The sequence below is a fragment of the Motacilla alba genome, chromosome 1A, assembly GCF_015832195.1.
Source record: "Motacilla alba alba isolate MOTALB_02 chromosome 1A, Motacilla_alba_V1.0_pri, whole genome shotgun sequence".
NCBI classification, from domain to species: domain Eukaryota; kingdom Metazoa; phylum Chordata; class Aves; order Passeriformes; family Motacillidae; genus Motacilla; species Motacilla alba.
In genome coordinates, this window is record NC_052031.1 from 27,301,971 (window position 1) to 27,317,208 (window position 15,238).

Below are 15,238 nucleotides of genomic sequence, written 5' to 3' on the forward strand. Positions count from 1 at the left end.
CAGAAGTAAAAGGTAAGTGATATGTTTTGGAAGGCCATCAGCAAAGAGCATAAATCATCAGGGATGGGAATGGGATGTGGTAGCACAATTAGTAGGGCAGTAAGTGAGGAGGGATAAAAACAGTATGCTTTGGTGCCAGTGTTCTGTACTTGCCTGTGTTCAGTCTTTTTTACCCAATAAAATTATTTTGTTGTCCTTCATACTCAAAAAGCAATTTTTTTTCCAGTCTCTTTTACTTCTTGGACTTCTTAAAGAAGAGAGTGAACCTGAGAGACAGAAGTCCTATGATTTTATGTGACTAGGAAAGGTGATTGATCTGATCTACTATACTAGAAAATTAGAGCTAGCACCACTTAAATATATGTGATCTGTATAAAAACTATTTTCTACTTTATTTTCTAGTGAGCACATCCTTGTCATGTGACCTTGCTATTAAATACTGATATAAATATGCAGCACTGCTGCTTGGAATATTTATGTGATGATACAAAACCATTGTAATCACGCTCTTCACCTCCTCAAATAATTACTATCTCAGCAGGAGGGGATAGCACTTAAAGTAACATTAAAACAGAAAAAAAAAATCTAAATTTCCACTTCACGTGTAAGGCAAAGTAATCATTCAAAGTATAAAATTTGAAATAGACGTTAAAACATTTCAGGCAAAGAGAGTCTAATAAACTCATAGATTGCTTGTGTTTGCATTAAAATTCAAATTATTTTCTCTGGTTCTTGAAATGCAGTAATATTAAAAACAAGTTTAGGCTGAATGGAAACAATCTATGTCAATATTTGAATATTTCTTATATCGTAGCAATGCTTTCATGTACATTCATTTTCATTTCTGTGACAGTGAATACAGAGGAAACAAATGTTAGGCCAAAGCTCCATCTTTCTGAACACTTCCAATATCTTTGATGCATTTAAGTATATTTACTAGTTACAAAGTTCTCAAGACACAGGCATTAAAAATTAATTGTTTTGCAAATTAATGCAAAATTAAGTTGTTTATTCTTCTTTAAGTAAAACCAAGGATTTTAAAAAAAATTCGAGCTCAGCTTCATCCATTTTAAAGATTTTTTTTCAAATATTGGCAAGGACGAAAGTCACAGTTTTCAATTCTGTATGTAAACAACGGAATCTTGCTGCTATGCAACTAAACCTTCATTTTCATGTTTCTTTGTAGGTGAAATTAAACACTGTAACTAAAATAATAACTTTCATGGTGCAAAATAAACTTATGAAATCATATTTTACCTTACTCAATGTAAGTCTATATTATTTGGGATATTTTGTGGGGGTCAATAATTTTGTTTATATGTCCGTGCACTCAGTGCAACTTTTGTTGACCCTGTGTGATTCCATTTGCATGAAATAACAGTCCTGAGTACCATGTTACTACATGCAAAATACTTGGACTGTTTTTCAGCTCTGCATAGGATTGCCAACTCATCTTTGGAGTTCAACTAGATACAGTATTCCTTCATATAACCAAGAGTTGTGTGAAATTGTATCACAAGGTGTCAGAACAAAAGAAGAAGAATCCTTCAATTAATTACAACTATTTCATTCCTTTTCTATTCAGCTGGAATGAAATTAATGAATTCATAAATAAATAAATAACTTCTAAGCCTCATTCAGCTTTTTCTATGCACAGCCAAAATCAGCACCTGTGACTAGAACAGCTTGAAGCCCTAAGGTAATAAAGATTAAAAATTAGGCAGCAGCTTAAATACTTTCTTCAACATGACATTCAGTGAACGTCCCTCACTATCAAATTAAGTGCACTCCATTGTTGAATCCCTTGGACTTCTGTTTTGGAGTAAAAAAAAAAAAAAAAAAAAAAAGCAGCATGACAAAAAAAAGGTTTCCCTCCAACTGAAAGTGAGCAGAAGACTGCAGCTGAAGCTCCTGCTATGGCAAACTAACATTTGATGGTATCTTATATTAATAGCTACAAATTCTGCATTAAAGCTACAGTAATCTCTTTATTAATGTGATTAATCTAATTCAAAAGGAGCCGGTGGAAACCTTCTATCTCTATGCTTCAGACAGATGTGTTAGGTATTTCTTCACCTGTAAGAATCATCATAGGTGGTTATATGTGGAGACCCTGGGAGGCATTCCCTGGTTTAGGGAGACATAAGAAGTTTCCCTCAAAAAGCTCTTATGACCCCATTGTCTCCTTCCCTTGCTCTTGTGTCCCTGAGCCACTCCCCCCCTATTCCCTGATTGACCCTTATCTCTGTACTGCCCCCAGACCAGAGTTACGCCCAGGGCCCCTCAGCAGAGAGAAATGTGGACCCTGCATGTGTGTGTGCCTGGGACCTGAACTTCTTACCAGACAGCTGAACAAAACATCAGTGGATACCATGCAAAGGCCCTTTTTGCCTCCTTACCCTGGACTTGACTAGCAGCAATTCTGGCTGCAACAGCTGTGCTTCTTCCCTTGGGCTGATCCCTATTTATCTGCATTTTTTGGTCTTGATATTCTAAGTCCATTATGGGACTAGCCCCCCTACCAGATCAGTCACTCTCCTTTCATGTTATTTTCCGTTATAGAGATATACCCATGTTGTTGGGACAATGAAATTTCCAGTAATTAGAAGGCTTCTCACAGATAGAATTTAAATTAACTGGTCTTGAACTGCTGGATTTGCTTTTAGGAAGAGATAACCACAGACTCTAGTGTCCAGAAAAAAAAAAAAAAAGGTCAGAACTCATCTTCACAGTTATTTTCCTTTCTGCATAATGTTTTGTGAAGCAATCAAATATCTCTCTGTGTTTAAAGTACAAATAATGATTTAAAACCTCTACTACTGTTGCACAGAATCTCTCTTTGAGTGCCATACAGTGCTTGCGGTAGAATGATGAGAGCTTCATCACTAACAGCCCACATCCATGCTCTGATTAAAAGTCTGCCTTTTGTCTCCATTTTCAGGACCTTTTCTTTACAATAAACTGCTATTCTAAGAAATAGCTCTTTACTGGAATTCCCTTTAGAATTGTAAGAGCTGTATTATGTCATCCATTAGCCAATTGTTGGAATAAAGTAAAATTCACAACAGTCATTAGTAGATGATGTAGAGCCTCATCACTCTTCTGAAACTCGAATCCCTTTGAAAGCAACTGTTTACTGTGCCTTCTGTCAGGACCAGGGGAATGTGTTCAGATGGATTACTGCAAATCACTGTTTTCAGTGGTGTGTGAAAACAATGCACACTCTTCTGATGATACACAGTGTTGGTGTCTACTCTGCTTTCTCTTCATTTAGCTTCACAGCATTCACCCTGTCTCAATGGCAGGTGTAACAAGCTCAGTCTACGTACCAAATGTAAAAGTTTAATGAGAATTTCTGTGTTAGGTAATGGAGTGGCTCAATGGGTATAAATACAGTGTGGGGATGTCCTGGAAGGATCTTGCCAAGGATATGGTGAGGACATTTAAGAATACTCTGTCTTGCACAGTTTAGATATCATTGGGGCAACCTGCAGATGGCAGAGCTGGTTATTGCACTGAAAATGAAAGCCTATGTTACCTGTTTTCCCCATGAATTGCTGAATCTATACTTGAACAGCTATTCCACAGGAACTGGCTCTAGATCAGTATGGTAGGCAGTTCAGCTGGATTACAGAAACAGGCCTTAACGTGAAGCCAGGAATATATGGTTAGTCCAGTTGTGGACATGAGGGTTTAATCAATGAATTATTATTAGCAGAGTTTCACTAACAATAACACTCATAAGCCAAATTATCCAATCATTACAACTCATTCCCTACAAAAACTGATACATGCAAATTTCACTCTTTCACTGCTCCTTTCGGTACTACACTTGTCCACCCAAGGTCATGTTTGCTACTGTATGGAAAGGTGAGGCCTGAGCAATAGAGTCTGAATATCTCTGCTGGGGGGAGTACACTGTTGATGTTGGAAGGGGTGTGTTGCTGGGAGCCATCAGGGAGCGACAAGAACTGGAGCTGTGCCAAGGTATCTAGGAGAGTGAAAGAACTGGTTCATGTCAGGCAAAAAAGTGCTTAGTACTGATCAAATTTTTTCAGTTCCTTATTCTGCAAGAAATGCCTGCCTAGACAAGTGTTGTTTAGCAAACAAAACACATATTTGTCATGCTTAGACACTTGCCAGCTTCATTCTGCTAAGGAAGGGCTGGATGATTAGGTCAAAAGAAAGAACAGACTTATGTGTTTAGAAGTTGGCATTTTGCATCCCCTAGTTTCCCTTTATGGGTTCCAACCACTCAAGTTATCTATTTGAGACTGCTTGATTTTGATGCATGCAGCAGTCTTGTGCTGCAGACAGCATCTGGACAGAAAGCCGCATTGGTGGCTCACAGGGAGACAGGCAAATCAGTGACTGTGTGCTCTGGGCAGTCATTTCAGATCCAAGACCTGCAAGGACCTATCTCCAACCTTTTTCATTTGAGTCAGTGCTAGTTCACAGTTAGAATGACACCTCTTACGAATACTGCAGAGATAGTGAATGCACAGAAAGTTTCCTGAATACTAAGTAACAATTTTTATGTTCTTTGCAAATGTTCAGAAGGAGTTGAGTCATCTTGCTTTGGCTATACATATATATATATATATATATATATATATATATATATATATATAAAAGCATCTAAAAAACCTGATAGGACAGAAACATGTTAGCCAGGGAAGAAGAAGGCTGTTTCATAGGTCACAAGCCGTGGCCTTTCATGGTAACCAGCCAGTGCTGAGCAAGGCATGACTACTGAGAAAGTGCATAGCTGGCTATATAGCTTTGAAAGACTGCAGACAGATTAAATAGAATAAGTCTGTAAGAATTATAGCTGTATTACCAATATTTATACAAGTTATACTATGCCTACTAATTATTGGTGCAGGTGTAGAATTGTGTAACGAATCTATTCCCTACATGTGAGTTTCCTCATTCAAGAAGACATCTGGTAAGCACCAAGTCAAAATCCAAACGTATCCAAACATGTAGAGAGTGTTGTTGTGGTGGGGGCAAAGGGACAAGATGCAAATACAAAATTAGGAGTAGAATAAATGACAATGTAAATATAGTCTGCGCAATCACAATCTGTTGTATTTCCAGCAATGCTCCGACGAAGGCAGGAATGATGCATCTGACTCCATGTTTTCAGAAGCTAATTTATTACTTTATAATACTATATCAGATTAAAGAATACTATACTGTACTATACTATACTAAAGAATACAGAAAAGATACTTACTGAATGCTAACAAGATAATAATGAAAACTCATGACTCTTTCCAGAGCCCTGACACAGCTTGGCCCTGATTGGCCAATGAGTCAAAACAACTCACACCAGAGTCCAATGAAACAATATCTCCAAACACATTCCACATGAACAATACACAGGAGAAGGAAATGAGATAAGAACTGTTTTCTTTTTCTATGAGGCCTCTCAACTTCCCAGGAGAAAAATCTTGGGCAAAGGGATTTTTTCAGAGAATGTCGATGCCACAACAGTCTCCTTCCAACTGACTGTAAGGAAATATGTTTCATCGTATCAAAAATAATCTCATTTCATTGTGATATGTGACAACAGGAATTTTTCAAAGGCTTCTGATTCTGTTCAGGCCTTCTAATTTCAGCATCTGGTTGCTGGTGAGATCAGAGGACTGAATTTTTGATGTACTGTCCTAGTTTAGGGCAAATTTGGGAGAAAATCTACAAAAGGAGGCCCCTCCAGAAAGCAAACCCACACAGCCCCTCCCTCCAACCAGTTTGGGAAGGATTCCTCGGAGAGAAGTGGAAAGAACCTGTTTATTTAACAGGCACAGCACCCCCAGCACACAGAATGAACAATACCAGATGATAACACTCCTTCACCACTCTGAAAAGGATGACAAATTCAGAAAGTCTCTCTTGGGGGGTGGTTGCTCTGTTGTCAGTCCCTCCGGCGCTGGAGATGGCTGCTACAAGCCACGAGGTGCAAGCTCTCGGTGTTTCCAGGTCCCAGTCCAGAGCAGGTTCAAGTAGTTCCAAAAAGGGGAGGAAAAAAAGGGAAAAAGGAAAAAAAAAAAGGAAAAAGAAAAAAAACAGTCCAGGGAAAAAAAAATTGGACTGCTTAGCTAAACTAGCTAATGAGCAGAAGCAAAAGCAAAAGCAAGAGCGAAGCAGGAGCAAGCAGAAGCCAGAGCAAGAGCAAAGCAAAAAGCCCAGCAAAAAGCAAAAGCCGCACTATGTACTCCCTGTCCCTGTGTCCCGCCGGCCGTGGGGGAGCGGGCAGATAACAAAACCCAAAACAAAACATTCACTCTTCAGAGCCAGTCTTGAAGGCACAGAACATAATATCCAGCATAAACAGAACACACAAATGGGGATACAAGCATCATAACGTCACCCTGGGACATGTACAGACCACTCAGAAAAGAGTGCACAAAGCATTTCTCACTTCTAAGTTTTCCTTTCTTCACACTCTGTTGGAAGGGCTATGACTACAAATTGCGTCAGTGAAAGTTTCCATTGGACTGAGCTCATATTGTTCCTCCTTAGAGCAACCGTTCCATGAAATTAATCTAAAGGTAAAATGGCTTGGTAAGATGTCTCCATATTTAAAGCCAATTTTGATATTTGTTATATAACTTTTTTTAAGGCGCTCTCGCACTCCTCTGTTGCCCCAGGAGCCACTGGTTGAAAAGGGGTTGGATTTATTCCCATACAATTTTTAGTTACAGAAATCAGGGCAAAGATTTTTGCTGTAAGCAATAGCCCAAGTGTGTTCTACTCGAGTTGAGCTTCACTTCCTTCAGAAAAGCATGCAAAGAAAAACTGGAAAAAAAGCTGAGATCTAAGGACATGATAGCGTGGCTGAGGAAAACACTAATTAAAGTGCTTGATATTTCTTCTTAAGGACTGTTTTAAGTGCCCAAAAAGCAAGTGCTGAGAGTTAAACCATGTTTCCAAGAAAGAACAGTGATTAAGTTCTGCCTTTTTTTGTGTGACCTGCATCTGTGGTTTTTATCTTCATCTGCATGGAAGGCAGCTGATTACAGCATTCCTCCCTCTGCTGCCTGAGGACAGTCAGACCTCAACTCACTGAGACTCTTTTGGATATTTTGGTCTGTTTGCAGCTCTGCAGGCAAAAAACACCTTACAAACCTCTTGCTCTAAAAAGTCCAAAATAATGGAGAACCAGCTGATAGTTTTGTAGACTTTTAACCTACTGCAGCCTCCCTGAAGCCTCTCTGAATGTCTCCTGAATCTTGTAAGACGTAATAAAACAAGAATCGAACTTGCCTAGGAAGCAGAAAAAGAAAATAGGGGCTAATGTTTGATTTTCATCAGGAGAAAAGATCACAAGAAGTACGTTAGTAAGTTCTTTGATAAAGAACTTGTTTTTTTGTATTTATTAAATATCTTTAAAATGAAGTGATTAGAGAAACAGACACTCTCACAGAGCAATGAATCGGCTTGGATTCGTCTGGAACCAGAGACAACTGGGGAATCTGAGATATCTACATAAGATTTGTGCGAAGGTACAGGGTAACAACGGACTCCAAGTATCTCTCACCACAGGGAAATAAAAATAAAATAAATAAAAATATAAAGGGCTTGTATGCTTTAAAAAATGATGTTACCAGTCACTCTTCAGAGAGGATCTGGGAAAATGCAAAAAAATCTGCCTTCTGCTCCATGTGCAACTGGTAGGTAAAATGCAAACCAAGTCATGTTCAGAGTGAAGTATTATTGTGCTATCAGAAACCAACAGCACTGCCTCATTTGCATTGCAATTGTGCATTAAGCATTCATCAGAAGTATGTCAGCATGAAAGAAATGTTTCTGAGAAGGGTGACAAGGCCATGAAAAAACTTACCTCTAAGTGGGTATAGCAGTTCTGATTTTTCTTTTTCTCTAGAAAAGAGATATCTATAAGAATGCATGAAAATAATTTTAAACACTGTAAAAAATACTGTAATAAAATATGGACTAGCTAGCTCAGGAGTATTAGTCACCACATTTCCTGAAGAAAGCTCTATTTTCTTTTAGTTCCCATGCCCATATCCCATGTCCTGTTATGTTCTAGACTCTATTCCAGGTGGAGCTTGATGATTCACATATCTTAGGAGTGCTCCATGGGTCAACTCAAGGAAATTTCCATTTTCCCCATCACAACTTCATCGAATAAATGAAACACATTGCAGCATTTAACTGAACAGTGAAATATATGATTACAGAGAGTGTCTAAGATGAAGACTTCAAAGAACACCAGATAAGATCAGTATTAAAATTTGCCATTAATTATAATAAACCTCATGGAAGAGGTATATTAAAATTCATGGTTTAAGGTATAAATTATTATCTATACAGTACCCATGGGAAGATGTTTGCTTGATGCAGCAGTCTTCCTTCTTATCTGAACACTTATGCTAGTGATGATCTGCAAGATACAGGTTTATGCTGTTGTCTTACTGCTGACAGGTTACAAGACTAACATTTATCCAAATCTGATTTCAAGTGACACTGATATATTCTTGTCTTTCGTGTTACCTATCTTCATTCTTCTCAACCAGATCTTTCAGGGAGATGAAAATAATGACTAAAACCCACTCAGTTTCCTGTGTTCAAACTGATTTTTTACAGCTGAACAGTCAAAGCGTACATATGGGAAAAATTATTAAAGACATTCTTTGAAAAATCTTCAAAAATTCACAACAGGGTTGTCAATAAAATTACCAGAATTTCTCATCACAATTAATTTTTGTTGCAAGAAAGTTAGAAGAAAAAAAATTAATCATTTTCCATAACTCCTTATGATTTGAAAGCTGGACATTATCTTAACAACAAAGACTGATAAGAATTTCATTTGTTTCTCCACTGAGAAACAGGACAGGCTGCATCTCTCAGATTTGCATCAGAGACTGAATCCGTATTGGGATATTCAATATTCCATATTTCTTGAGTATCTCAAAGGTAACCTGGCTTACTGTAGAAACACAGGACACAGGTGAAGGAAAGGAAGGATTCCCTTTGACAGCACATTTTGCTTAGAGTGTTACAGGAGCAGAAAATTTCTGATACCCAATTTCCCCCAGTCAGGCTGATAATGTTGATGTGCAAATAGACACAGAGATCACCACAGTGCAGCATAAAGTCCACTCTGAGTTTGAAACACCTACCAGTACCCTGGCTGTCTATTTACAGACACCTGCTGCTGCTCACCTAAAACTTCAGAAACTGAAAACCTGAAATTCAGGTTAAAATACTTATCAAATACAAAATTTTATTTTCTCTACAATAAAAGGGTAAACAAATGATGGCTTTTCAAGAACATTCTTAGATTTACAAAAAAAATGTATTTTGGTTGGCAGTTCTCAGTGACTTTCATGTTATATACAGTAACTGTTTCTTATTTACTAAGATGTTTTAGCTTTTTTCAAAGGTATGAAATTGGCTGTATTTCTGTTTTGCTGATGCAAAAGCCAAGAAGTTTTCTCATTAACGTTATCTTTTGCTTCAGCTTCTCATTTTATTTTACATCCCAGAGTAGCTAAGCTTGTTAGGGAGTTTCAGCCAAACCAGCCAGATGCTCCTAACTCCCATAATATTTTGTGAAGTCCTCATGTGGAGCCTTGAACAATGTGCAGTGTTCCAATAAAACCAAACTGAACCTGAAACACCAAACAGATGATAAACAAAAGACAAACAGGGGAAGGGAGGGAATATTTGGCGCCTGAGTCATGACAATCCACATACATTATTCCTCACATTTTTGTTTCTACTACTGGCATCCAAACGTCAGTTTGATTACATGAGTTTTTATGCAATATTTAATTCTGTGAAATCGTATGGTTAAGGCAAAATTTGTAGCCTATAGTAACTGGTATTCAAATGCTTTTAAAATAAAATATATCTTCAACAAGAGTCTCTAACAAGAATTTTTACTTAAGAAGGTGAGATAGGAATAGCTCTTAATATAGGAGAGCTGTGTAACCACCAGTGGACCCAGCTATATCCCAGCCCATCTGCAACAAATTCAGGATACCATCTTGCTCTAACCTTGTTCATGAAAAGGAACAATTTAAAGAAGGAGTGCATTGAAAGAGTCAAGAAGCACTGCTGCAGACCAGGGAGAGTTGTGTCTCTGGTGAGCCAGGTCCACCCATGAGTGTGATGGGAGCTCTGCATATGTATGTTGTACAAGATACATTTTAATGACCACCTATCGATCAGATTGAGGAAATGCAGTGGAAAATTTTAAAGGCATTATGCTAAATAGGCAGCTAGTAGGTCTGGGTGCCAAATTTATTTTTCCTGTTTCACTTCCATTCCCTAAGGTGCACGGAAAGTGCTGCTGTCTGTCAATGTGATTAGAATTATTTGTTAATACTTCAACTGGCTTCTGCCAGCATGACAGGATTTACATCTAATATGATTTTATGTTGATTTAAATTGTTTCATAATCAAACAGAAGAGAAAAATGCCCACACAGAGGTTCAACTTGATGAGGATGTTAAAAAAATGATACTAAGTACCATCAATGAATGCTTTACTGAAATGTGATTGTGCAGCCTCAAAAGCTGTGTTTCCATTGCTAGTAGCAGGCCCTAAGTGTTGCGCTAAGATGGAGAGGCCTTGAGACTGGAGTTTGTCAGGGTTGCTCTGTCTGAAGTTTTCTAATCTGTAACTTGGCTTATCTGTGACAGTGCTTCCTCTAACTGGCCAGGTGTCTGTGGTTAATTTGTGTTACTTTTATTTACTTGTGCATGGTACAATGCTTTCTACACCTAACAGGAACTAGCAGTTATTTTAGGCAGCATGAGATATTTATGAGTCTTATTACAATGACCATGTAGAGAAAAGCAGTCCTTGTAGGACAACAGAGGACTTGAGGAGCAGAGACGTGGTGCAGAGATGTTCACATGGGATGGCAGGTGAGCGGTGCCAGTTTGCACTGCAGACCCCATAAACAGTTCACCTGCTGTCTGTAGCGGAAATACTGACCTGCAGCTGGACAAAAGTACTTCTGGGGGTAGCAGAGAAAGTAAAGAAATAATATTTCACATAAGTAAACTGTAACATATACAGCAAATTAAGATGTCCCCTCTATGTTAGAGACGAAGATAAAGCAAAGGTGTAAAAGGGTGCTGGCTAGAAAGAGGATTGACACCAAGTGGATTACAGAGTGAGGAACAATCAACATTATCATCACATTCCTCCAGTGAAGTGGGCCAGGTGTTGACCACCATGCCACCGCAGCCACAGCAATGAAGATAGAAACCTTTGAGAGACAATGGCCTCAAAAGGTTGAATACGACACTGGGAAAAGGAATAGGAACCACATCTGTGTAAAACAACTTAGATTTCATTGTTCTTTTTTTACTCTAATGTCGGAGTCTCCCCCACGTCAGGGTGACCCCAAAAGGTGGAAAAGTCTTTGCTCTAACCTGTGCCTTCAAAGAAAGACTCAGTAGTTATCAGTTGTCCGGTCTCAAGGTTGTTTATTGTGTGTTATCTAAAAGATTTTCTTCCTGAGCTGCCGAGGTCCACTCAGCAGGTCAGCCAGAGGCACACTCTCTGCCCCCGAGGCTGGTGCTATCTTTTATACTAAAACTACGTGTACTGTATTTACAGTTCCATTCCAATAGCTATCACCTATGTTGGACAGTCAGTTTCTATTCTAAACCAATCTAAAAGTGCCAACATCACCCAAATTATGGAGGCTAGGAAGAAGAAAGAAGACAAGGCATGCCCTGATTCCTCCATCTTGGAGCCTCAGACCCCCATGTACAAAATCCAAACCCCACTGTACAGAGGTCAAAATCCCCCTGTACAACACTCAAAAACTCTTCCCTTCACTTTGTGACAATCTCTACCATGCTATCTAAACTTGTGTGGCTTGTAATTCTTCATACAGAGTTGGTAATTTGCTTCATGGGCTAAGATCGAAACCCCACGTGTGTCCTTGGCTGCATGCCAGGGTCTCAGAGCCCCCTGCCAGCGGCTCTGGCCATCCAGGGCACCCAGAGGGATGTCCTGGATTCCGACACTCTAACAATTGCTTTCTTTTTCTTTAGATCTTTTGATCTAAACTCTGAATTATTAGATATTAACATTTCAGTTATATTAATAAATTATTTTGTTTAATTATATACAAGGTGTGTTTCTTCTTTGCCCTTAATAAGGTTGTAGTATATCTGTGTTAAAACATTACTTTATAAAACAAATTCTGAAAAATAGAAAGTAAAAATCAAGCATTACATAGGTGAAAACATATATAGTTGCTGAACCTAAAATTGGAAAACCAAACAAGATTATGAGATGAACACCAAAAAAATGCAACTGTTCCATACTTATCAACCAAAACAGCATGTATGAAAGATTTACTTGAAGAAATCACATAGAAACTGCTTCTTATCCATTCCAAGTTTGTCTGTTCACACATTTCTTTTCCCCAGTACTCTCTATCTGTTAAAGATTTGTTCAACTCCTAAAGGACCAGACCATTTAAGAGACTGGCAGATGTGGAAATGCTAAAACATTTGTTCACACTTACACTCCAATTTTCAGGAAAACTCATTTTAATATTTAATATTTGGCTCTTTCTGCAAAACTGTCTATGCTTTTCTCTAATGTTTATTACAGCCAAATGTTTAAATATGAGGATTTTTTCACAAAATAAATATTGAAAATAAATATTAAACATTTCAGTTAGTTTCTCTAAAAATTGTCTCAATCAAAGAGAAATCAGGCTACATGGAAGTAATAAACATTTTCAGTCTTTTTCAACCAATTTTATATTGCACAACATGAGAACAAGGATATATTTGGCTTTGTATTTTGTGCCCTTATAGGAAGCATGTGATGGTAAGTACAACTCTAAAATGTCGGCACTGGGAAAAAACATTTGAAACACACAAATCAGGAATTAATGAAGGCTAAAAATTTAATGAAATTTAGATGATGCTGTTTAAATTGTTCATAACTCTATCAAAAGTGTTTAAGTTGTTACATTTAGATTTGATTCATTGATTGAATTAACTTACATGCAACAAAGTAACCCTAAATAAAATGTTGTAATTTAAGACCACGGATTGAAAGAAGAGTTGCAAGTTGCCTTTTCTCTTTTAAGTCCTTTGGAAGAAAATTGAAAGCAAAGCACCATCATGAATTTAAGACTACAGATTTTTACCACAAATAGATTTTATTCTGGGGATTCAGAATGCCACATTATCATAGTCTGGCTAATTTTATCTGATTTTCACTCATTCATTCTGACAATACACTCAGGGGCATCAGCTGAGGGGGAAGGAGAATCAAACAGAAGGTAAATGACCAGCTCTGAGAAATGCAGATTGTCCTAAGGACCTGGATTAATCTGGATTCATTCTGTAGGTTTTCCTGGATTCATCTGGAATCATTAGATAGCTTTAAATGTTTAAACTGAGAAGTAAGGAGTTAAGTGAGGAGTTCTGGTTATAGTTTTTACACTAGTTAATTACAGTTATCATAAACATAACAAATCTTGCAGCCCTGGGTAGTAACAGGCCACAGCCTAAATACCATGCTGTAAGGATTTGCAACTGAATTTTGCCAAGTTTGTTCCTTCTGAACTCCTCCCAACCTGTTCAGAGACTGACTTTACTTGGTTTAGCTCTAGTTGGAGGGGGACTATGGCTATTGTTTTCTATTTTCCTAGGGATTTATGGTAGCACCACAGTTTCAAACTTGAAGTCTTATGACCTTAAAAACCTTTTGACCATAGGGTGCACATAACATCAGAACAAGGGCTGGAAAATGATTGTGAGTAATAATTGTAATCATTTTGGTATTTTTGTTATTCTATTTTATCATTAAACCTCTTCTGCATATAGACATTCATTCTTTTCTTCTATAATAAAAATTCTTTAATCAGACTATTAATTTTCAGTAGTACTAAAACTAACACCTGTTTCTTCATTGGCCAAAAAAAGAGTTTAGCAGCAACAATGCTATATAGTAAAATAGTTAACCAGATTAATTTAATGCATCTACTTTGAAAACAAAATGTAATGGATAAAGGAGTAGCTCACATACCTCTGATGCCTGAAAGATTTCATGCTATTTTCCATGTTATATTTGGTAAAATTTATGGTTCATATAAGTTATGTTTATTCAAATTTATGGTCATCAAACTATTATGTTTTAACATAGAAATATAAGCAAAAACTCATTCTGAAACTCAAAATTTGTGTCTCAATCTTAGAAATATTAGGGAACCTAGTTACTCAAGTCAGCTGGACTTAAAAGCCCACATGGAAACTTATTTTCTGCCTTTTTTTGTATGTGAAAGGATAGAAGACAACAAAAAATATGTGCCAACAAGAAAAATTGCTAAAATTAGTAATAAAAAATGAAAATATCAGACTAGAAGAAGAGAGCAGAATTTCTCAAGGTCTCTTCTAGCAGACCTTTAATATTTATGTTAATGAATTTGGCACAAAAACAAAGCCTTGATGAAAAATGTTTATCATACAAAATTAAGAGGCAAGTAAATATGAAGAACAATTTTCATATAATGCAGGAAGTGTATTACAATCTTGACAACTACAGGAATAAAAATGGTTTGGAATTTTACTAAAACAAGTAACCTTATGAAGGGGAACTAATAATAATATTTTTCACCATTATCTGGAAACATATAAATTGGCAATTACTTAGAAATAGAAAAGTCTGAAATAGTAGCAGCTTCCTTTGATATTAAAAACTGATATTATGATGGACTTATAAAAAAGTAGATGTGATTTTAGGTGCTTTATGTGGGAAACTGTGTGCTGGACAAAACACTACTTAGAGAATTTTGGCTACAATATCCTCTACCAAATTGATCATCTGTATTATGCCAAAATATACTGAAATAGAGAGAGTTGTGAAGTAAAATGGGCACATAATCCAGGTAATGAAGACTGATTGAGAGAAGGCTTACAAGGTTTTTCTATACTAAGCAATTCAAAGTCCTAAGGATACAACTGGAAGAGGAAGAGGAATCACAAATCATTTGAATAAAATGGACATCTGCAGGCCAGGAACAGAAAGTTTCTCTGTGTTGGAAAGTTTTCAAGCATCAGAGAAGTGACGCTGTGGACTTGATTCCTATCATGAGTCATTTTCTTGAAGGTCTGACTAGTTTAAGGTACACCATAGTATTTTATTAAAGTGATTTTCTGATATTGCTTCATATGTTGAATGATCTGCTATTTTACTTTTGCTTGTAGTTTCTTACTTT